At 40.7% G+C, this 24922-nt stretch overlaps 1 protein-coding gene and 1 long non-coding RNA gene across 9 annotated transcripts in view; one reads left to right on the top strand and one right to left on the bottom strand.

The window, feature by feature from the left end:
* Positions 1-24922, top strand: part of APP (amyloid beta precursor protein) — a 233010-nt gene that overhangs the window by 6546 nt on the left and 201542 nt on the right. The gene's annotated exons all lie outside the window — the stretch shown is intronic.
* On the bottom strand, positions 1299-17236 carry LOC111940987 (uncharacterized). Its single transcript, XR_002869799.2, has 4 exons — positions 15580-17236; positions 14689-14837; positions 11617-11738; positions 1299-2485 (listed from the first exon to the last, which is right to left on the bottom strand). It is a non-coding gene; the product is annotated as an uncharacterized LOC111940987 (long non-coding RNA).

The following is a 24922-nucleotide window of genomic DNA, read 5'->3' as shown; positions in this document are numbered from 1 at the left end:
TTTCTTCCCTCTTGTGACTTGCAGCAGGACATGAAAGTCTTTTCATATATCACCCCTTGAGTGTCTGGTTGTTAAAACCTAGTGTCTAAGTCATTGCAAAAAGTCAGAAATCTCCATGGAAGTGCATTCAGGTTGACTCCACTCAGTTCCCACTGACCTGTTTGGAGCTAATCCAGATAGGAATTGTCTGTTCTTCATCTGGTCTCATATTTCCCCAGAGGAGAGCTTGCCTACTCAAGCCCAGCAGGTAACATGACAGGAATGGGACAACTGGTTGTGCCTATCCTATGTTCCTATCAGAGCAGGCTATCACAGTGATCCAGTGTGACAATTTGTGAGAGTTACAAAATCTGTTTGGAATTATAATTAATCAAAGAAAGCACATGTTTAATACATGTGCAAGATGGGAGGAGGTTGGGAAATTCCCTGTATTTTGTGTATTAATACTGGACTTAGAGGTTTCTGAGACTATGAAACAGAAGTTTACATGTATACAGCTTAAATTTAAGTAATACAGTTAATTAATTCTACTAGAGTTGAGGTATACCATTAACTTGTGGTGAAAGTGAAAATGGCAACCTCATCTACCTCCAACTAGAATTAGTGTCCAATGGACATAAACATTAAAAAACATAGAGATGGGGGAGGATTCTGGAGGTGTTTCCAATCTCCTTGTCACATTATCACATTGTCTTTGTGCCTGCAGCAAACCTTCTCTTACCTTATCAGCACAATTTTTAAGTAGAGATTGCTCATTCTGAAGATTTAACCCTGTAAAATTGATTTTTGTCTGAATCATGGTCGCTGGAAAGGGGTGAAATTTTTCCCTTGGTCAGATCCCATAATACAGTTTTGTGACAAATGACTAATGGCTAACTCTCTTGTCTGTGCTTAGTTATGTAGATTTATTTGTAATTCCAGTTTTAGATCTGAAATGTAGAGTCCTGAACTGATAGAATTATTGCATTCTGCTTTCTCATCATTCAAATGTAGCTACAAGCTATTTGATCTCTATGCCTTACCTGTAAAACAAGGGTCTGTAGGTAGATTTTTTTCAAAGTATTGCTGCTAAAGATTTAATTTCATAGTAGTTAGTTTTTAAAGCTTCTCATGAACTAAGTCATGGCTTCTAATTAGTTTTTTCCCCCTTGGAAAAACATTTCTTTAGTATACATCCGATATGATGTGTACATATTTGTTTATACAAACAGTGGAAAATACGAGATTATTTGGGGAAGGTAAACTGAGGAAGGAAAGAAAATGCAATGCAATAGAAAGAGCCTTCATTATTTTGGGTGTTTTCTTTTGTTTTTCTTTAAAGGCGTTGTAAATTTAAATGTACTGAATGTTGATTGATTGTTGTCTAATTGCTGAATACTTCCTGTATGGAAATGTATGGGGTTTGTTCATGAATGGTATTAGTGGGCATCTAGACCTGTCTCATGCTTTAAGCTGTTGGGTTGTTTTGAAGTTTGTTTTCTACTCTTTTGCAGCTCTGTTAATGTGTGCCTTGTCTGTCTTTTGCCCAGTTTTCTTAATTACGAAGTAGAATAAAATTGCTTTTAATGGCTCATTTTGCAGCATCCTAATTTCATTGTTTTCTTTTGCCGGTTCTGTCCTCAGTTCCATTATGTCTTAAAAGGATGATGATGCTGAAGTTGTTTAAGAACAAGCTTTTTAAAGCAAGAATTTCGGAACTCCAAATTGTCTTTCTTTCAGTGTTGCTTTTCTCATAGTACTTGATTGCCAGCAATTTGCAGATGACAATTTGTCTATAATCCCAACATCCAGATTCATCATGAGAATGTCAGCTTTATGTCATTTTAAAAAAAGACAAACCAAAATGAATCAAAAAAACTCCCCCAAATTAAAATTTAGTATTTAAATTTTATGCAGAAGGGTAAGGAGGGGAATTGGAAAGCCTGAAAGACTGAATAAGAGGCCCAGAAACACAAACATATGAGTGAGAGAATTGTGAAGTCTTCTGAAGAGACCTAAACATTAGCAGTTTGTTTCACTTTTGTTTAGATTCCTTTCTACTTTGACATTGTCTTCTTTTATTCTCATAGTGGTAATATAAGCTGTCAGGATTTTTTTTCCTTTTTCCTGCCAGCCATAGTGTCTGAAAAACTAGGTTCTCCTTTTCCATGTGCAGAGTGTTCTTCCTAGTCGTGGTCACATCTCTGAGCTGTGGAGGTGGAGTGACTCACCTTTCTCTGACAGCCTCCTGCTGGAATCCAGGCTGAAGCAGTATTTTTGACAAAAGTTAGCACTTGCCTGCATGGATTTTATTTGGTGAATGGCCAAGATGAGATTGGTGGGTGGGAGAGAGGCAGATGCTGTTCCTGCTGTGCCATGAAGGAAGGAGGATTGCTGGCTCTCCTTGGCTGTCTTCTTAACATACCTGATCCAGTTCAGGAGGTGTTCATTTGGTCAGAGGAACTGATGCTTTTCTGAAGCAACAAAATCCAGTGGATAGCTGAGCCTCGAGAGAAAAGTGTAATTGCAGATGAATAGCAGGGTAAAATTAAATCAGAACATTTTACTTAGAAACCAGTCTAGACTATTTCTGAAAACATAGTCAAATGAGACTTTGGCTTTGTCAAACACCTTTAAATTAATTCATAGCTGTCTTGGGATGATTTCATGATGACACTTTATTCCTTAATGATCTGCTTTATGCCCAGAAATGTCTGCGGCATCTTTAAGATGAACCAGGGGGCGGGGCCGGAGCCTAGGAACACCAGGCACAGGCTCTGTTCAGTCTTTCTCCAGCGTGCTCCAGACACAGTGTGGGGGCTGTACTGGGAAATCCTCTCAGCGTGGTGGGGTTTTTTTGTTTTTTGGGTTTTTTTTGTTTTTGGTTTTTTTTAATTTTTTTTTTTGGAGGGGGGGGTTGGTTGTTTGCTTCGTTTTGTTTTTTTTTGTCCTTGAACAGTTTTCAGCTTGCCTTGTTTTTCTTTCCGGCCCCTCTGGGGAGCCGGTGGGGGACTGCCCCAAACCCAAGACCTCTGAGGAACTGAATGAACACAAGAAAGGACATTCAACTCCACCAACTTCGCCTGCTGCAAGGAGAAAACCCATGCAAGAAATCCGACAGGTTCCCAGCTGCTGCATGAACTCCCTTCTCCTCCCTTGTCAGAGATGAAGAAGGGCAGCCACCACCTCCTGGCCATGTGGCAAGGTGGGGGTGGAGTGTAAGGTTCAAATTTTTTTTTTCCTGTGCTTTGTGGGTATCTTGCTTTGTTAATTAACGGTGTTACTGTTTTTTCACTTTCGTCCCTTGGTATCCATTTCTCTCATTGTCGGAAGAAAAGGGAGTTATTGAAGTCATTTCTCCTTAGAGGAAATGCTCATTCCAGCTCATTCTCCAAAATGGAGACAATACCTATAATACAAATGCTAAACTGTTTACAGAACTGCCATGGGTAATAGCAAAAATACTGAAGGTCAAGGCTCAGGCTGTAAAAATTTAGACTGGCATAGGTTGCTTGTCTCATCTGAAGCATCCTCTTTGATTTGAGTGACACTGGACATGCTTGAATATCAGTGCAAGCATAAATGTTCATTATGTGTTTTAAGGAAATTGTATCTCTTAACTGATAAGAGGAAAAAAGTTTCAATCCGTCAATTGACAGAAAACTTCAAAGTAACAAAAAACTGTTATTTACTTCTTTTACAAGCAGGGAGAGAAGATATGACATATAGTGCTGTTTACTTGTGAGCCTCAACAGTAATCAATGTGTGGAAAATGAAGTTCACCTTTTTGGTAAAATTTAAAAAGTTTAATGAAAAATCAATTGTGAGACAGAAATAAAGCAAAATGAACATGACTGGGTGCCCCTCAGCATTCAGCCAAGAACACTGCCTTACTAACAAAGGATTGTCCCTTAAAAATGCCAATCTCTTGCATATTCATAGATTGTTATGCATAATTCAAACATTCCTCTTAAATTTAGATGTTCCTCTGTTTAGTTTCAACTCCCCCACCCCAGCAGATCAATCTTTCTTATGGCTCCTTGCAGTCTCACACTCCTCCATAACAGAGGTTCAGTAAATTCCTCTCTTGGACCTCCAGTCACCGCTGTCTTCATCTGGATAAGATAATCTTAAGAGTGCAGGGGCGGTTTCCTGACTCTCTTTTCATTCTCTGGGTTATATGAACAAAAGCAATCTATTTTAATACTATGCTACAGCCTAAGAAATACATATGTATTCCACTACTATCTCTAAGTTTCATCAATAGCAGAAATAAAAGAAACTATATTAATACAGCAAAATTTTCCAACATTTATACATGTAGTATTCATTTTCATATTTGCGAAAAGCCAATAATATAATATGTATCTAATAACAGATGGAAACCTTGAGTTTTCTGTTGTTGCTGTAAAACTGGTGTTTGCACACTGACTCTGATAATCAGTCAAGTGATTGCCTCCTTTTTAAGAGGGATTTTGGGGCCTGGAGCCTATTTTGAGAGTAGGCCATCCTCTCTGAGAAGGGCGTAGGGAAGAGGAATCTGGGGCAGCAGTTGGTGTCTGATGGATAGAAGTCATTTAAAAACAAAAAAATGAATTCCAACTCTGAATGTAAAACCAGGTAAGAAGAATAATCTAATATATCAAAATGAAGACTGAAAAGTGCCTTATTTGCCTCCTCAAAGAATAAATACCAGTCAAGGAAAGGCATGCCAAATATCCTGTCTTGGAAGGCTTTGCAGATGGGAGACTGGGGACATGTTTCTGGCTGTACAGCCTTGGGGCAATCTGAGAAAATAGATTTTTTTTTTTTTTTCCCTTCAGATATGAGGACTGCAGAACTAATTTTCTGAGGAGATAAAAGATGGCTTCATCGTTGCAAACAGGAGAGATAGAATAATGACCTGTAATGTGGAAGAAGTTAGGTCAGATTTTTCTGTTCTAATTGTGGGATTTGAATTCTGCTTGCATCTGGTACTCCCAAGACTCCCAACGCTTTAACCACATACCCTGAGGGGAATACAGTGGTGTCTGGTCATACCATATTTGGTAGACAATAAGACTGGTTGCAAATACAGCATAAATTATTTTGTTGTTGATTTCAGGATACGAGATTTGGTGCTGTCAAAACATAATTAAGCCTTAAACTTGATTTTAATTCTTTTTTAAGCCTGTTGTGAACCAAGTGTTTTCTTTGAAAAACTGGTTATTGTAGTTTGGGATTTCACAGAAAAAAATGCAGTAATATTTACAGAACTAATAAAGGAGACAGTTGGAAAGTGTTTCTTCTTGGTGTTAAATTTTGATAAAAAATAAATGATAATTTTTTTTTGAACCCTTTCAAAAATTTTGTTTCAGCAGGACTGGTAAAAAACTAAAGATCCTGGATGCTGTTGGATAGTGCTGAGCAAGTTTGCATTGTGTCTGTTTCTGGTTGTCTTTGCTCCATGCATTCAGCCCTGCTCCTTGGCTCTTCAAAACAGTAGTTTTCCAGAAGAAACAGTTTGTAAGAGATTGGTTCATGTCAACAGATAAGGAGTACTTAATGCATTTTCATATCTTCTCATTTTTAGATGACTGAGTCTGCAGAGAAAAAAACCCTTGTGAGGAAGATCACTAAATAACATGGTTAGGAGCAATAGCTCTTTGTGTCCCTGTGACAGCTGAGGCTTGTATACAAGGCTACAGGAGCCTTTGAGGAATATTGTGTTTAAGTTGGAGCACAGGCTTTGTTTATCCCTTACTTATTGCTTTTTAATTCCAGAGACTAGTTCCAGATAAATCTGCAAGTTAAATTTTGGTATAATACCATTGCCTTGGCTGCCATCAGTTTTCTCTAGAACTAGGCTTCTGACAAGGTATGAGCTTGTCCAGGGGCTGAAAGAAAACTGAAGTAATTGTGGGTGTCAACACCACTCCATCAGAGTATCATTTGTTTTCTTTGTATTATGCTTGTCCAGAGTCTTCAAGATTTTCTTTGAATTCTTGCCTTTATTTTGCCCTTTGCAGAAGTGTGGGTGGGAGGACCTTGCAGGAACTCTGTCCCCTTGCCAAATTCTGTGGTTTGGTGCTGCTCCCTGTCTGGGTTAATAGGTTGCCAGGATCCATCACACCAGGTCCAGAGGGGCTTGTGAGTGTCTTGAACACCAATAAAAAATCCTGTTCTCACTGTGCAGTCAGTAAATTCTTATGAATCTTGTGAGATTTGTTTTCGTGTCAGTGTTGTCTTTTTTGATGTTCATCTTCTTTTATCTTGCTCTAACACTTTTAATTCTTATTTCAGGGGCAACAATACAATATGAGGTTCATTTAGGAAAAAAAAATCAACAACACCCGTCAACACCACTCCCACCCCCACTTCTCACCCTAGTCATCTTACTTTGAGGAGCATTTTATCACTGGTTTCCTAGCTCTAAGACTGCTTTTGATCATGTCAGCAGCCAAGATGCTGATCTGTCTAAAGGTGATCTTCAGTAGGAAAATGGATGATTTTACTTGCTGCTCTGTGGCAGGTGTTTTAAGAACCAGACTTGAATAGCTTTCCTGAGTTGAGGGAAAAGGCAATAGACAACCTACTGAGTGTTTTTGGAAAGCTAGTGGTTCCCTTGTCAGAATCAAGGGGAAGAATAGAGAGAAAGCCTTACAATTGCAAATTAATCTTTACATGGTTTAGCATGTCCTAGTTAAAACCCCTATAGATTTTGGTAATGTACACATTGTAGATTCATCCTTTGGCTTTATTTTGATGAACAGTATTTGTCATATGATACCAAGTTTTCTTCCTAAGCCAGGTGGTACAGAAATCTGGAACTGATGTGGGTTTTTTTGAGTCAAAGTATTCAGAAAAGAAAGGGGGAGTATGTTGAGTCAACTGTTCCCATGACTTCAATTACATATGATAAAAAGCATATAAAAATTCCACTGGAAAATGTCTCAACATTTTCAGACCTATGCAGCCAAATCACTTAATGGCATCTAAATTGGTATGGTGTCAAAAACATGGGCTTTGAATTTAGTGTGGCATGTCCCCATTGTTGTTCTGCTTGTGCTTTGAAAGGTGAAAGCGCACCTTTCAAAGGTAAGAAGGGCATGCAGGCAGTAGTGGCCTGCCCTCCTCCTTGAGATGTGGCCCCTGAAGCCTGTAGGAGAGGCTGTGCTATGTATGAATTTTACCTTTTCCTGTATGAAAGTGGGGAGGTCACAGCTTCCTTTAAAATAATGTCTGTTGTTTCTGTGTTATTTAAGAGACTATTTAAATTGTAGGTGGGGAGGAGGTGGGTGTTACTAATTGCATATGGGGAATTCTGACTACACAGGTATGTCTTTCAGAGAAGGTTTCGTTTTAGTAAGTGAGTATCAAGGCCAGAAGATTAAGACAATGTAGAAGTGAAATAGGAGTTAAACTAAGGAGAGTTAAACTAAAATTACGCATATATTTTTAAACATAATTGTATAGATTTGTGCTGTTTGTTTTAGTCTGCTTAGGAACTTTCTCTTCTCTCTGTTATTTATTGTCTCAGACCTCTAGTGATGCTTAGTTTCTTGAATAAAAAAACAACAACTGTGAAATTTTGATGGGCTCTTTTTCTGGCTAGGTTTGTTTGGTTTGTTTTTTGGAGTGGTTTTGTGTGTATATTTCTGTTTTTACTTTTAGAGAACCCTTGGGTAGATCCCTCTTCTGTATACTTTAAAAGTATTCTTGGAACTCCCCATACTGAGTCTCCCATTTTTTGGTGCCCAGAATAGTGACTGTTGGTCTTTTTGCCTTTGGTTTCAGGGTGCAAGATTAGATTCTCTTATAAGGAACAATAATGGGCAAATGGCTTGCAACAGTTGACAAGTTAATGGTAAGGGTTTCATAAAGCTTTAAAGAAAACTCACAAGCAGCCAAGAAATGGAAAGGATGTAATGGCTCTGCTTTCAAAAACAGCATACTGGTTATGAATTTGTGTTTGCAGAACCATGTCAGTCATGCAGTTCTGCGGCTTGTGTTGTTTTGATTAGGTACTCAGAAATGCTTATCATAGTTGCTGGATCACTGGCACTCACAACACACAGCTGGGATTTTTTAGGAAAGTAGTCTCTTAGAGCATACCGCAGCAGTGTTGGAAAAATCAAATTTTGTTTAGACATAGCTAAAAATGCAGTGTTAACAAAAGAGAGATTGTCATTTAGAATAAGAGTGCTTCATCTCAGTGTCCCCTCAATTTTCAGTAAACTTTTTAGTTCTGTAGTTGGTTTCCATGCTAATGCATATTATGACTTCTGTGAAGAAACATTTGGTATACGCACAGATTTATTTTTAATATTTAATATTAATATTTAATAATATATAAAATTTATTTTTAATAAAAAAGTATTTTGTGTAATGGTGGTAGTTTTTGTTTATTTATTTTTCTGCAGGTAGGTTGTTAGATCCATGCACTACATAAATCCTTAACACCTTCCACTGACACATTCAGTAGTTGGAGTTATCTGCAGAGCTAATTCTGAGTTAGGAAATGGGTTTGGTTGCCTGAAACTGTTAGAAATATGTAGCTCAATTGTACTTGAAGGTACGCATACAGCAAATATTTTACTAATGCTTAGCAGGCACACCCATGTCTCTAGGTGGACTTCTTTCTCTTCCCAGTTAATGATGGGAGGTGATGAGAAAGATGAATTAAAATTGCATGCTTTGCTTGCAGTAATTATCCCTAGGTAAGATGATGCTTCCTAAGTGTCCCCTATTGGCTTTGATGGTGGAAAGTTACAGACTCATATTAAGTCTCATGCTTAGTGTGTCGCCTGCACCATCGCTAATGTGCCCCCCACCTCTGCTTGTTGTTCTCTGCCACCCTCCTCCAGTCCTCATCCTTGAAGCTGCAGTGCCAGATACAGGGTTCAGCTGCCATGTGATGGTTCTCTTCCAGAAGCACCTCTTCTGAGTCCTCTGCTTGGCTGATGTTTGCGATCCTGTTTCAATTTTTGCTTTGTGATAGCATGTGGGTGTGTTTTACACAGGTTGTTGTTTTCCTTTCTCTGCGTGCAAGCACATGAAGTTCCTACACAGATGGTTTTTCTGAGGTGTCAGAAGGAAAAGATTTTCTCTGAATGAAATTTAGCTCTTGAGATGATCTTTTGGAATGGGAAGGAGCAAGTGTGTGCAGATACCCTTGTCTCCTGTGGAAGTCATGGCAGACCAATGAGTATAGGCTCTGAGAAGGCACTACAATTCACCTATGTGATGGAATAGCATTTAAGAAACAAAGGAAAACACCTAAGGAAGTTTAGGCTGCTAAAGGCTGATGGGAGTTTTTTCTCCTGGCCAATAACTGGCCATTTCTGAGAACTGACAGTAGTTTTGACCATTGAAAAGTGAGACCAACCTGTGAACACCACCTTAAGACCTAAGCCCAGGAATTTCTTTGTCTCTCTTTGTTTCTGGCTGTGAAAGGCAGCAGAACTCCAGCTGGCTCTCGTCCCCTGCCCAGGCCATGCAGCCCCAGCAGGGGCTGGGCTGGGCCGGCCGCGGTCCCCGGGCAGGAGATGGGGCCTGGGGGGCTCTTTCCTTAGCCCAGGCCGGGCTGGGCTCTGCTGCAGCTTCCTGGGAAGTTTCCAGGGTGGCTGAAACTTTTCTCGAGAGACTCCCAGCTCTAAGCGCCGCTGAGCTGAAACCCAGCACCATGCACACCTGTGGCTTGAGCGAGATTTTAACATTTTACTAACCAGATGAGATTTGCAGATTTAGTCCTTTTTCCAGGAAGAAGGCAAGAGAGAGTGATCAGCAGGTAAAGAGACAACATAAACTATCAAAAATAGTGAAGAAAGGAATTAAGCTTCAGAAGGGGGAGAGAAATAAGGAGATGCTTTAATAAGCTGAGATATTTTTCTGTTAAAGCTATGGAGATGGACAGTAGTGTTCTGTAAAAAACTCCTTTAATTCATGACAGAGTATTTTGGGGGAAATGGAGTATTTCAAAGTGTGGATTTAAGCAAATGGTGAAGTAGTTGTGATCCTATGAGATGCTGGAACAGAAAAAGAGAAGTGATAGTTGTTGAAGATTTGTGGCCCTTAAGAGGCAAAGAGAAAACTTCTGTTTCCAGAGATGCTCACAGAGACAGATGAAGAGAACTTTTGCCTTTGAATAATCCTTAATTATTCCTTGAATCCTTGAATAATTGCCATCCTTAAAATGACACCAATAGACTCATGACCCATACACACCTCAGAGTGATATGAAATGGGAGGAGAGAACTGATGGCAGAATTTTCGGGCAGCTGGCATCAGAGAAATAGAAAGCCATGAGAAAAATGGTTTTCTTGTGACAAACGCCATAGATTGGCAGAAGAGAACTTCTTCTCTACAAGGACTGATGAGAAGACTATAGCAAAATTGGGACTGTTTTAACCACCAGGATTTTTTTTTTGTCTCTATGTTGTCATGTGAACAAGGGAATGGTTGGGTAGTGGGGAAAAAGGGTTTCTGGAGGTTTTATTCTGGTTTCTTATTCTTGTAGTTTTGTTAATAAACTTTATTCCTTTTAAGTTTTAAGCCTGTTTTACTCTTTTTCTAATCCATATCTCACAGCAAGAAATGAGTAAGTTTTTCTAGTGATTTTTTAGCAAATGCTTTAAAACCACAACATTTATTTGGTGTGTTGGTCAGGAAATGAAATTGGCAAATCTAAACTACTATAACCTATTAGCCACATATTTCTGTCAGGTTTGGCCATACCTTTATGAAGTGAGGCACTTGTTTTGAACAGTTATGGCTTTGAGAGATATATCCCCCCTCTGTCCTGGAACTGATACCAGTTCTGAATGAGGTCATGCCTCAAATCAGTGGTGATCGGTCTGCCAGCAGGTTTGATAGGTCAGTGGACTATTTCTAATAATTGCCAAAGTTAAGTGAGGAAAAACGACCAGCTTGCATAAACCTAGCCTTTCTGGGCTAGGATGTACATTTTGTACACCTATTTTTAGAGCCTCTTGGAACATGAATTGGAAGCAGTCATGCTGAGCCTTGTTTGGCAGTGGGACATGTTCTACTATCAGTTGATAAACTCCAGTGAAAAGGCCTGCTGAGCCTTGAAAGGGGAAAGTATCACAGTGAAGCCTTGAAGGGGAAGATAGCACAGTGAGCATAGAGGATAGAATAGGTTGGTGTTAGGGTATGGGGAGGATTGGTACAGCACTTTGGTTTCAAGAAATTGTTGCAGCCTTACCTGTGTTGAGCTTTGGGCAACCTAATGTAAGGAAGATCTAAAGCTGTTGGAGACAATCCAAAGGAGGGCTGTGAAGATGGTGAAGTGTAACATGCTGGGCCTGGATGGTCTGGCCAGGTGTTACCTCAGAGACTCTCAGCATGTGGTCTGCTTAAAGGTAGCTAATAGATGAGGGACAGGCACAATCTAGTGATCCAAAAGGAAAAAACTTCTAATAACAAAACAAACATGTAATCCAAACGACAGTATAGGGTGCAGCAAAAAGGCCAGTGTCCAGGATGTGACAATAACTTATATAAGGTAGGTTAGTGGCAGAGTCAAAGGTAAAGAGACCAATAACAAATAGGGATTAGCAATATGTAAAATACCGTGACAGATATTAACCAATAGTAACAGAGAAACTATAGAACTTTCCAGCAGCATTAACATACCACTTTCCAGGGTGAATTGTGGGTAAGCTTTTGCTCACCCTAACTTGAGAAGGTTCTTCACAGGGCCTGGGGTAAAGTCCCTTGCTGCCCTTTTGCCCTGATGGACTCCAACAGTGAAGGGCCTGGAGAGAAAATCACATGAGGAACAGCTGAGGGGTCTGTTCAGCCTGGAGAAGAAGAGACTGAGCAGAGGCCTCACTGTAGTCGACAGCTTCTTCTGGAGGGGAAGACCACTTCTTTATGGTGACCAGTGGCAGGACCTGAGGGAACAGCTGGAGCTTCAAGGGAAATTTAGGTTGGATATTAAGAAAAGGTTTTTCACCCAGAGTCCGTTGAGCATTGGAACACACCAAGGAAGTGATCCCTGCCCCATGACTGCAAGAGTTCAAGAAGCATTTTCACAGTGTTCTCAGGCACATATTAGACTTTTTGGGGCTTTTGTGTGCAGGGACAGTAGTTGGACTTCGATATTTTATGATTTGGTATTTCCTTTTGATTAAAATTGGTTGCTTTATGCTGTGCCTCTGCTGGCATTTATATTGAAATCACAAGCATGTGTGAGAAGGTGCTGTTGTGCTCATGCACTGGGCTTGATGCTGTACCGCAGAGTGCTTGGAATGACATCTTCCACAGTGGAACTCAACTAGTATTGGTGTAAAAAACACAGGCTCATGGTGAGAGATTTCTCCAGGGTCAGGCTGTTCAGGTATAAACAGTTTATTATTTAGGTGGAGGGTGGAAGAGATCTGTTTACACTGCCAGCCACAGCATGACCACAGTGTGGTCAGAGAGGGGGGAGAGAGAGTGGAGAGAGGGGTTGGGGAGCATGAGGGAAGAAGGTAATTAAAGGGGTAGAGAGAGAGGGGCAAGAGGGGGTAAGAGTGAAAGTTAAGAGAGGGGAAGAGAGCAAGTTAAGAGATTAAGAGAGGAGCAGGTAAGAGACTGAAGATCTTGTTACAATACATTATATCTTTTTCTACAGTGAATCTTCTAATTCCTAGTGACCAACCAGTACCACACACATTCTATAGAATTTACATATAGCCTATAAGAACTACCACATTACCATACAGCATTACATTTTAAATTCTAAAAGCTACCTTTCAAATTCTTCACTTGCTGCTTGACCTTTGGATTCACTGTCGACAGAAGGGTATTGTTTAATCAACAGGGATTCTCCTTCAGCTGGCTAGGCTATTGTTCTTTGATTATATAGCAACTAGCACTCAGTATCCTATAGCTCAAAGCTATATAGTTTTCAATTCTACTTCGATCCAAGGTTTCATGTTTTCAGAATCTTTTGCTAAACAATCACATTCATAAGGTTTCCCTGTTTCATCTTCCCAAACAAACTAGGTAATGCTCTCTAGGAATGCATCTGAAATATGCTGGCCTCTCACAGGTGCCAGTGGTGTGTAACTGGATTAATTATGATTGGAAATGAAGCTCACTGAGTACTGGTGGAAATAGTTCTGCTTTGCATGTCCTCTCCATTTCTAATGCAGTTGTAGCTGCAGAAGTGATGGGAGAACCAGTGCCTTACAGCTGTGACAGCTTGTAGGGATACTCTGTTTCTATAAGGTAGTGTACCTGCCATACTGTAGTCAGAAATGTGAGTGCTAAAAGTGTGTGTATCAAACTCCTTTGGGAATTTCCTTTTGATGGGTTGGTTATTGTAAGGTGGTGCTGGCTCTCCTGTTTCCCAGTGTTACCTGTCTAATAAAGGGACTGGGTACACTGTCTCTATGGTCAGAACCATAGTCACACCCCTGTCCTTGTGCTAAGGCTCCAAATAAGGGACTGAGGATATAAAAAGTGTTTGCAAAGAGAGTTCAGCTTGAAGAGAATGTTTGTTTTGGTTGTTTATTTTTTCATCACTCCTCTTTCTATAGCGGGGGAAATAATTGGTGTGCAGCCATTTGGAGAAGACTTATTAAAGCAATCCATATCTCTTACAGAGTGTTTAGTGACTCCTTTGTATAATTTGGGCATGGTCACATCCACTGTTGCGAATGAAAATTGCAGCCATTTGGAAAAGACTGATTAAAGCAATCCATATCTCTTACATAGTGCTTAGTGACTCCTTTGTTTAATTTGGGCATGGTCACATCCACTGTTGCGAATAAAAATGTGCTGAGCTGAGCAGGGCATGTGTCTGGGACCCAGGCTCCCCAAGCATCCCTTCTGAGCCTCAGGGGCTTTGAGATTGTTTGTTGGTTAAAGGAGCAGTGCAAGAGCAAGGAACAGTTCCCTGCTTTGGGGTAGCTTTGTTCCATCTGGGGTGCCACTCCCATCTGTAAAAAGCTGCCTGTCTGGATTTTCCAGGGGTATGTCCTTCAGGTCTGTTTGGCTAGAATAAACCTCTTCAATAGTCTGTAAACAGTCGTGTTCAGGCTCATTGTCAATTAAGGTGGAGGACAGAAACTTGGCAGGGTTAACAGCAGAGGTTGTTTTCAGGGTAACATCATCCTGCTCTAATAACAGTGCTTGATAGTTTAACATCTGGTTACCAGATAACCAATGTTCCCCCTTTTGTTCCAGCACAGCTGCTACTGCAGCTGCAGAGGTACATACACTACAACATCGCCCAAGGGTGAGCTTTCAGGTTTCCTGGATCAAGATGAGAGTGGCTACCACATCCGTCAGGCATCCTGACCAGCCTTGGGCAACATTGTCTACCTGTTTAGAAAAGTAGGCCACAGCCCTCTGTTGCTTCCTGGGGCACTGTGCTATTACCTCCAAAGCCACATTCAGTCTCTCTTATGTAAAAAGATCAAAAGTTTTACTGGCAGATCATTACTCTCTCAGCTGCTTTTAATGCTCCATATAGGGGTTTTACCAGCAGTCCATAATTTGCTTTCCACAAATGGCACCAACCTACCATTCCCAGGAAAGCTTGCATCACCTACAGTATGGGGCTATCTGACAGATAGCTTCTTTCTGTTCTTTGCTGAGCTGTCAGTGTCCATGGAAGATCTCAAGCCTCAAGTAAACTACTGACTTATTACCAATTTGTGCCTTGTCTTTAGAAACTCTGTATCCACTCAGTCCCAAGAAGCTTAATAAACTTACCTTAAGTCGTATACAGTCATCTCTGGTTCCAGCCACAATCAGAGTGTCAGCCACATGTTGAAGAATAACTCCTTCTGGCTCCTATCTTTTCCAGTCCTCTAGTTCCTTTGCTAGATGGTTTCCAAATACTGTTGGGCTGTTCTTGAAACCTTGGGGTAAAACTGTCCAAGTAAGCTAACTTTTTTTCCCTGTCTTGGGATTTTCCCACTAAAAAGCAAAAAGCTCTTGTCTGTTTTTGTGCACAGGAATGCAGAAAAAGGCACTCTTCAGGTCTACAGCAGTAAACCACCCTAATTCATCCGTCAGTGTCAAAAGGGTGTAGGGATTGGCTACCACTGGGTGTATGTCCTCTGTAATTTTGTTAATTGCTCTTAAATCTTGCACTAATCAATAACTCTTACCATCTGCTTTCTTAACAGCTGAAATTGAAGTGTTGAATTTGGACTCACATTGCACTAATAAACCATGTTGAAGGAATTTTTCAATTACAGATACCAGTCCCTTACAGTTCTCTAATTTAAATGGGTATTGTTTTTGCCTTACGGGTGTAACTCCTTGTTTGAGTGTAATATTCACTGGTTCTGCTCGTTTGGATCTTCCTGCAATATCACTAGCCCATACCATTGGATTTACCACATTCTCAACTTCAGTGGGGATTTCACCACATTTTTCCTGTATAAAAAGTGCAGCAACTTGGACAAATTTAGATTCAGGAATTAAAACTCTTACACCTTTTCCCTTTTAAGATTTAATTTCTGCTTCCAATTTTTCTAGCAAATCCCTCCCCAGCAATGGTTTAGTGGAGTTAGGCATATAGAGGAATTGATGAGTTCCCCAGTGCTTTTCCAGTTTAAATTTTGAAGGTTGGAAGAAAGGCTGTGTTTCGCTTACCCTGGTTGCCCCAACAACATGGACAGTATTGTGACTCAGTTTCCTTTCTGAGGTTTTTAACACACAATATCCCACTCCAGTATCTACCAGAAATTCAGTGTCCTCTTTCCCCAGCTTGGCTATAACTGGAGGCTCTGCTGGGGGTAGGGGGGTTGCCTTTGGTCCCCATCATTCAGAGCTTGAGCTGCTTGAGGTTTGTATCACTGGGAGTTGGGGAACTGAGGATTTTTCTTTCAGTGCTTGACAGTCAGTTCTTCCAATGCCTCCACTTCTTACAGTATGCACATTGATCCTTCTCTGTAGGGGAAATTTTCTTGGATGATTTTTCCTGAGTTGCCTTATTAGGTTGGGATTTAACTCTTTCAGCTGGGCCTCTGTCTCAAAATACCTTCCAGGACCTCTAGCAGTTTATCTATGTATCGAATCTATGAATCTTTTCCAGCTTTCTTCTTATATCATTTGAAGCCTGACCCATGAAAAGTAACACCAGATGTGCTTTACCATCAGCTGATTCAGGATCTAAATCTATATATTTGATGGCAGTTTCTCTTAATTTGTTTAAAAAATAAGTGGGTGATTCATCATAATTTTGCTTTACTTCATATAGCTTTGACCAATTTATAGCTTTAGGGACACCATGCTTTACTCCATATACCAGAAAGCGTTGATACTGTTTTAACCTTGCCATATGTTCTGGTATATTTGGATCCCATCCCTGATTTTCAAGGGGGAATATCTGAGTACCTTGGAGCAATCCATTAGCTGTGGACTTCACGTGATGTTTTGATGGTTTTATTGACCATTTGTCTCTCAGTGGGATCAAGTAATGTGTCCAACATAGAGTTCAAATCAGCCCAGTCAGGGTTTTGTGACTTAATTGCTCTTTCTGCGTTCCCACTCTATCTGTGTTGTCTTTATGTTTTCCCACAGTAGTCTTCCACTGCTCTAACTCGATAAGGGAGTATGGAACCTTCACATATATTGGTCCCTGATTGCCAACTGCCTGCCTTAATGTGGCTTGCAAAACTGGTTCTTTTGGTCCTTCTCCTTTATCCTTTCTTGACCTAGTACGTTTGGCATTTGGACTACATTCTTTGATGGCTTTTATCACTATCTTTCACCTCCTTCGCCTATTTAGGGCATCAACGATCTCATCCATCTCATCCTGCTCCTCCTCAGAGCTGCTTGAGCAAGAGCTGTTTGACTCTGTTGTAGCAAATAATCTAGTTTGACTAGTCCCAATCCTAAAAAGTACCACGCAAGATTTACTGCTACGCTGTGAGTCTGCGATCTTTGATGATGAGGCAGATCCTGACCATCAAGGTTGCTATGGAAGCTCACAGGCCTGAGAGCTGAGGAGCCGCTGTTCCGTCCATGGGAGGTTCCTCTTTATGGGAGGCTCTGGCCCCCGGCTCCTCCTCTGGGGGCTGTGTTGAGGGCTGCAGGTGCTGGCTGTCACCTCCCTCTGCCTCCCCCTTCCTTTTGGGTGGTAATGGTGGTGGGGGCGGTGTCCATAACTGCCAAGGCCCACCTTTCTCCTCTTCACTGACAGGGACCCTGCCTGAGCCCTGTCTCCCCCTGCCTGTTCCCCTTTGGGTGGTGACAGTGGTGGGGTGAGGGCGGCAGCCATGGTGGGGCAGCGCCCTGACCCGGGCCTAGGCCCACTGTGAATGCGGCTAGAACCAACCCCGCCTTCATGGCGAGGCAACTGGATCTAACTCTGCTTCCTTTTTTCTCTGGGCTTTGTTGACATGCTGAGATCATAAAAAAGCCTAGCATATTCCAGTTCACCAGGGTATCTGTCTTCATGTACATGGGAAATCAAACTTGATAGAAACCTCTTATCAAAGCTGCCAAACTTAGGCCGCGCCTCATTGTTATGAAGTTCGTAAGTCGGCCAGATATTTTCTGAGAGTCTGATAAGTTTGGATTTAAAAAACATTGATTCCCCACCAGTCAAGTACCCCCAGTTTTTCAATACTAACCCCAAAGGGCTGTCTCTTGGGATATTACTGTTAGAACATTCACAGGAGAATATACACTGCATATATTAAGAGTTACAAAGCAAGAAAGTCCAGAGATGGAAAGAACCGAAGAGAGCAAGTGAAATAGCAAGAGCACCTACAGCAGGGGATATGAACTGACTTTCAGAGCCATAGTGCTCAAGCTAACTCACTGTGCCACTTCTGGCCTCAGGCCAAGTTGTACCACTGCAATCTAAAGGTCAGCGTTTCAGAAGGTGTCCCTTCCTAGCAGACGAGATGGAGCGAAAGCAGCTCCACCTGGTCCTTTTACACTAAACAAAATTACGAGAGATCTCTTAATACCTAACTCAGGTGCTAAACCAGAATACCCATTTATATGCTCATCTGCCTCTGTGCCAGACCCAAAGATTCTTGGGTTCTCATACCTTCTGGACCACAGATGTGCCCCCCTGGGAGTGCTGGCAGGAGTGGGGGGGGGGCAGAAGCTGGGTGTTCCTCTAGTCCAGGGAGTTTTCCAGTTGCCTTCTGTCCCTTTGTGGTTGCCAGAAACTGATTCCTGGAGTAGGCTGACCTAGAACAGAGGCTAGGCAGAGTTAAGAATAAAGCAGGCATTTATTGAAAGGCCTTAAAGGATACACTTTGGGCAGTACAAGAGCCTGGCCAGGGCTACGCCCAAGATGGACCCAAAAATGGTCACAAAATGGACCACTGGTCACGAGGTCTCACATTTTTATAAGTTATGGTCCATCTGCATATCAGGGTTAATTGTCCAATCACTGCTTAGGGTTATGAAGTCCCATTGTTCTTGTTTTCTCTCTTCAGTCCACTGTTTATGCTTTTAGCCTGAAACTTGTAACGCTTGTCCTTGGTATCGAGCTAGAAAAGGAATTGTTTTTTCCACCTCCTCTGTGAAGAGAGCTCACTAACACTTAACATGAAGCTTGAAACTACACACCTAGGTACCACAGAATATGAAAAATATAAAAGCTAAAACTTAAGGCATCACTTTCAGTCTCTTCTGGCTGTGAAGCGGGGGTTCCAAGGATGTGGTTTGTGTATAACGATTGAATGTAGGCTATAGCTGGCAAAGCTTGATGCCTAACTGGCACTTGAGTGTGTGATTTTGGTTGGGTTTTGTTTTTAGTTTTTGGGTTTTTTTTCCTTAGTTACTGACTACTTAGAATCTGCTGAAATTCAGCGAAATTATTACTCAAAACATGGAGAGTAGGTCAAATTTTCTTGTGTGGTTTGTTTTTGGTGAGGATACAGAACAGCTGCATAGAAGTCAAAATTACCCTTGCTAAAAGGGGTAGTGATCATAGAGTGTAAATATGAAATAGGTGAAATACAAGTCTGAAATGGCACTGCTGGCTGTTGAGGTAGTAGACTGTGAGTGCTTGGGTGTTGAGTATGCATGTTAAAGATAACTAATGCTAATTATGATTAGCTGTATAGTGCCTGTCTGAGAAGAGAGTCAGATGGACAAAGCTCATTAGTACCTCTGAATTTTGATTGAGTAGGAAATAAGCTTGGGGCTGTCTTAGACTGCCTTCCCTTTTAATAAATAGTATATTAAATTCATCATGCTAATATTATGCTAAAGTTTACCTGTACAGTAATGGGATGAAAGATGGAGTGTAGCAAGTTGGGCAATACTGAGATTTGACTTTAGTTCCTTTGATTGTATCTGCACAAGTAAATGTAATGTCAGCTCCCTGGCATTAGGCAAAATCACAGTAGTGACAGTCCATGTGTAGGGTTGAACACTCCACCTCCTAGTGGTAAACCCAACAAACAAAACCATCTCTAGAAAATGACAGTGTTACACAATTAGAAAAATAAATAGAACCCACTCTGACACTTATATATAGGTCAGTAAAGATTTCAAAGAATCTATCTGTATTTTCATGCTCTTTTGCTGAAAGTTGAGATGCTGATAAGTTACTTTATTATCCAGTACTTTGCTGTTCAGTCTTCATCACTGAGCACCTAATTATTTTTCAGCTTTCATCTTTTACTTCTTCCTAAGAATGATACAGTTAGGTTTAGCAGCAGAGTTCAGATGTTATGCTTGAGTTGAGGTAGTTCTTAATAATTTTTATAAGAAACACCTATTTATAATTAATATAATTTATGATTAAATATTCATGTGACTTGCAGAAAGGCTAATGCTCTAGCATCATATATTTCTCAGAATTTTTACCAGACTAATTTAAATGCTACTAATCTATTCTTCTGTTTTTCTTAAACTAACAGTTGGTTAAGAATTTCCAGATACTATTTTTTTCTTAGATTTGTTTAATTAAAATAAGAATTAAGAAGAAACATAACTATCATAGTTTCAGTAATTTCAAAAACTTTTAGTGAGCAGCTCGCTTATGGCCCTGTAGTAGAAGTGTTCTTTAGCAATACATAAAAAAATTTTGCAGTCTTGGAAAGAGAGATTTGGACAGAACTGTCTTCTTTCAGCTACTGCTATACGTGTTTCCCAGTGTGATTCTTGGAAGTGCAAAAATAATCAAGGTATGCAATCCAAGAAGAGAAAACCATGGTCAGTTATTGTCGTATAGGTGATAGTCCCAATTTGATGTTTCACTGGTATGCTCATTTTTTCTTGGTTACCTGGAGAGCTTCAGTTTTTAGTCTGCTGGGAATAAGGAATAAATGTGCATTATGTGGGATACTGTTCTCTCAACACAGAGTATTTCTCTGCTAATTATCTAATGAGTTAACCAGTAGTGTATGTTTTAAAACAGTGAAATTAAATGAATGCCAGTTACAAATCTGGTCCTGCAGATGAAATAAAATGCTGAAGTGTAATTGAAGCAAATACTAGGTTGACTATGCATTTTGCATATCTTGAAGCTGAACATACTTAGAGAAGCAGTGACTGTGTACAGTACATGCACTGCTCTAGCCATTGCAGCACTGATTGCCAGTATATCTTCCTCAGTCATTGTTGTTGCTGGAAGAGATATTCTGTCTTGCCTGTAATTGCAAATAAATCATATTGACAGAGATGCTGCTAGACGGGGCTCTGCTGCATGTCAGGGCCTTAGAAGCAAGAAAAGATTGGAGCAGTACGGGTATGAAGAGGAACAGCTGGATATGGCAGCTCACATGTGAACAGGAGGCTTTACTTTCGCAGACAGCAAACAGTGTTTTCAGGATAATGGATAGCGCTAATATTCTCACCAAAGCATTATGTGTGGCTTTCACATATTTGCTGTAATTGCTGTTTCAGTGTTAGGTTGGCAGCAGAGGGGAAATTTTTGAAGGTTGCTGAAAAAAAACCCCAAATTTTGAGTTGCTGCTCTCAAATGAGGATGAGAGGAAAAGTAAAATGTTCTGCCTGTCTTGGAGGAATATGTCTTAATTCTGACACTGAAAGCTAGACTACTGGCCTTGGTCTGAGGATGGTTCTCTAGCGGGTGATCTTTGGTCTCCACAAGTTCATAGAAGCAGAAAATGTGTAAACCCCAGTTAATGTAGTTGCTGTTGTATTAATAGTGTGAAGTTATTAAGGTTTGATATAGATAGACAGTTATGCATTATCGCAGGGATGAAGAGACGGAGGCATGGGCTTTATGCAGTAGTTGTAATAGGTTTATATATATGTCCCTCTGCTATCTGCCACAATTAGGTTTGAATAGCCTTGTGAAACCTAAGCTGAGGTTGCTTGTGATTCAGGTTACGGAAATCCAGATATGAAGTTTGATATGAATTTTGAAGAACATGAAGATACGAAATTCAATGACAGATTAAAAGTTTGACTGTTAGCAGAACTTCTAAACCTACATATTGGAATCTCAACGCTCTGACATGGAAAATTTGTATTACATTTTAGGCTTTACTGTGTCACTTAAGACAATGTGCTTGCAGCTTCAGCACTTGTGATTTATTGAGGATATCTGTCGGCGATTGAGAGAGACAGGGACGACTGAGTGGTGATCAGAATCCAAATTTACTGTGGGCTATGTATGCTTATATACCATGCTAGGAAGGCTAGTAATTTTTTACTACAATGACTGGGTTAAACAGCATACAAGCAAACTTACACATTTTGCAACATTTCTTCTACTTGATTCAGTTTTTTTCCCTGTCACCAGTCTGATCCAATCTTCTTGCAATCTTCAAAGCTCTGTTTATTCTTGCCAAGGCATCCTGATTATCAAATCTCTTAAGCTAATCAGGTCTAAAGTGCTTTCTGTCTTTGCAATATCTCCCCCTTCCTTTTCTACCAAAAATATTCGCTTAATGGCCTTATTAATTAATCTTCAGACATTGAAGCAAGCAAGGTATCATGTTTTGTTACATTAGCCAGGGTTATCCAAACATTTGTTTTGGGTTACTCAACAGGCTAAGCTGTGCTAATAAAAGCAAGCAATGCTAATAAGCATAAGCATAGCATTCAATTTAATTCTGTGCTTTTTTCTTAACTATCTTGTGGCAAAACCTTTTTTTGGATTTTAGTTTCTAAGCATATCTTTTAGCACATTCCCTTTTTGTCCTATCCCAAGCTCCTTCAGGGACTAGCCAAATATAAGGCACTTAAGTTGTTTTGTTTGCACTCTACTTTGTATATATGGCTATTTTCGTATTCCCTCAAAACACCCCTCCTGAGGATAGGGAGGCAAAGGCTGTCCTTTTTCTTGTGGCCTACTGCAATGAAAAATTAAATGGCCTTATACCTTATTTGTAACTCCACATCATAACATGATTCACACCATGCTATCACCATAATGGCTCTGTGATACCACGGATTTCCACACCTTTTACACTGACATAAAACCCAAGGTTCACAGTTTCCTTTACAGGTGGGATAAAAGATGTTAGTCATGAACTGCAGTCTTGGTGTGTTTCCTCCTCCCCAGCCTCCCCCGGGGGCTTGGTGGCATCCTGGCCTCTGTCAGCTGCTGGTAGAGGTTCCTGGAAGGGTTTCACATTTTGTGTGAGGATCCAGTGTGGTCCTTTCTCTGTAGACACACAAGCAAAGCCCCTCCATCAAGGGTGGTCAAAGGGTGAGGGCAAATGATTTTATCAGATTCTGGGTCACAGATCAGTACCAGTGGTTTCTCCTTGCAGGAAAGTGATGCAGATGATGCAAAATGCCTGATCATAGGGGGATTAAAGTCCATCATTGAGCAGTTTAAAAAGTTAAAAACCTATAGGGCTTTCTGTAGTCTTTCAGCAGGTGTGTCTCTGGCTCCTCTCTTCTGTTGTAGCAGGAGAGGCTTGAGGGAGCCATGGGCCTGCTCTATAATGGACTGCTGGTGGGTGAGTGGGGTATGCCTGTCTTGTGGGTAATATCCCACAAGGAGAAAAAATTGGCAATTTTACAGGAAATGTATGTGGGACCATTTTCTGTTTTAATCTGTTGCGGTATTCCTAATGTGGCAAAGGCAGCAGTGAAATGACAGCAAGCATCCTTTGCTGTTTCTCCTTTGTGGGCTGAGGCAAACAGAGCACCTGAAAAGGTATCAATAGAAGCATGCACAAATTTCAAACGACCAAATTCAGGAAAGTTTGTCACATCTGTTTGCCAAATTTGTAGGCTCTGTAGACCTCTCAGGTTGACCCCTGTGTTCACATTAGGAATAGAGCAGCGCTAACAATCAGGACACGTAGCAATAACACTAGAAGCTTGTGCTGGAGTAAGCTCAAAAAGTCTTATTAAAGCAGCAGCATTCTGGTCAAAAAATGAATGACTCACTCTAGCCTGTCCTACTTTGTTTGGTAAAACATGTTGCAACGTTAGGGTTAACCAGCCTGCATGGGCATTGCCTTCTGGAAGAAATCAGAGCATATTAGAATGAGACTGTATATGCATCACAAGGTAAGGAGCAGTCCTTTGATCTAAAAGAAGAATTAGTAGTTTCAGCCAGTGAAAAAGAATATAATTTTTAACTTGTTTTAAGAAAGAGGCTTTGGCTCTAGACATAATTCCTGTGACATAGGCAGGAATTAGGTTAAAAGGTGTACTGAATTTCTGAAACACTCTGGTCACGGCAGCTAATTCTGCTATCTGTGGAGACAGACAACAACACAACAGCAGTGTCAGATTGCCAGGCTCCCGTTTCTGAATTCCTCTATACAATTACAGATTTATGGGTTTTCCTAGAGGCATCTGTGGATATTGTCATAGGAATCTCACTTTTCCTTGGCTTTGGGAGCAACTTAAAAGAACAGTTTAACATTTTGTGCTTGGGTGGATGAATAGATAACTGCCCTGGGTAATTGGCTAGAGCAATTTGCAATTTCTCAGACTTTTGTAGCAACCAATCCAAATAGAACATTGTAAGAGGTAAAAAGATATGACCAAAATCCCTTCCAGCCAAAGAGGTCAGTGTTTGATGAGCTTTGACAATTAACATGGGCATAACTTAATCTTGCATGGAAATAGTTTTGGGCATACTGTTAGGCAAAAAGATCCATTTGATAGTTAACAGCAGGTCTGGTTTTTCTGAGTCCCACTGAAATATCAAGCCATGTGGCAATCTATCAGAGCTGAAAATTATTAACCATAGAGGTAACTCAGGAGCCTAGCAAGCTGACTGTCTCAGCAAGATAGCATCAGCCACTCTTTGTAATGGAACTTGTGCATTTGTGTTTCAATATCTAGGTGATGAGAGATCAGGCTCTCCCTTTCACGGGGTAAACAGTGGCTCCAAGTCTGCATTTGAGATTCTGAGCAAGGGACCAACCCAGCTTACAGTTCCTAACAATTTTTGTGCATCATGCAGAGCTTTGATTTCAGTTAAAATTTGCAAAGGTTGTGCTGAAATAGAACACATTCCTATGGGCCAGCCCAGATATTTCCATGGGGATGTCCTTTGAACCTTTTCAGAAACAGTGGTCAGACCTGCTGATGTAACAGCCTGGCTGACAGCCAGCACTGCTTCTTCCATTCGAACCACAGTTTCTGCAGAGATAAGAATATCACCTGTATAATGATACAATAGAACATCAGACATATGTTCCAAAATCGGGCTCAGGGTCCTTGCAGTATAACCACTGGCAAACGGTGGGGCTGTTTCACATTCTTTTGGGTATGATATTGGATTAGTGGTGTCTGCATATTAATGCTTGGCGTAGAAAAACTGAATTTTGGTGCATCATCCAGATGCGGTGGTGTGGAAGAAGCCTGGTCCTCTGACAGGCTTTCTCCTTAGAGATCAATCCCCTAAGAGTCCCCTTTACCCAGTTATGGGGACTTGCCGATTGCTGACGGATAGGCCGGTCCTTCACCTCACATGGAACACCAATTATTGGTGATGGAGAGAGACAGCAATAACTGAGGGGTGATCAGAATCCAACATTACTGTGTGCTGTGTATACACCATGCTAGGAAGGCTAGT

Source organism: Cyanistes caeruleus, chromosome 3, assembly GCF_971803275.1.
Source record: "Cyanistes caeruleus chromosome 3, bCyaCae1.hap1.1, whole genome shotgun sequence".
In the NCBI taxonomy this organism is placed as follows: Eukaryota; Metazoa; Chordata; class Aves; order Passeriformes; family Paridae; genus Cyanistes; species Cyanistes caeruleus.
This window is presented reverse-complemented; position numbering and strand designations above follow the sequence as displayed.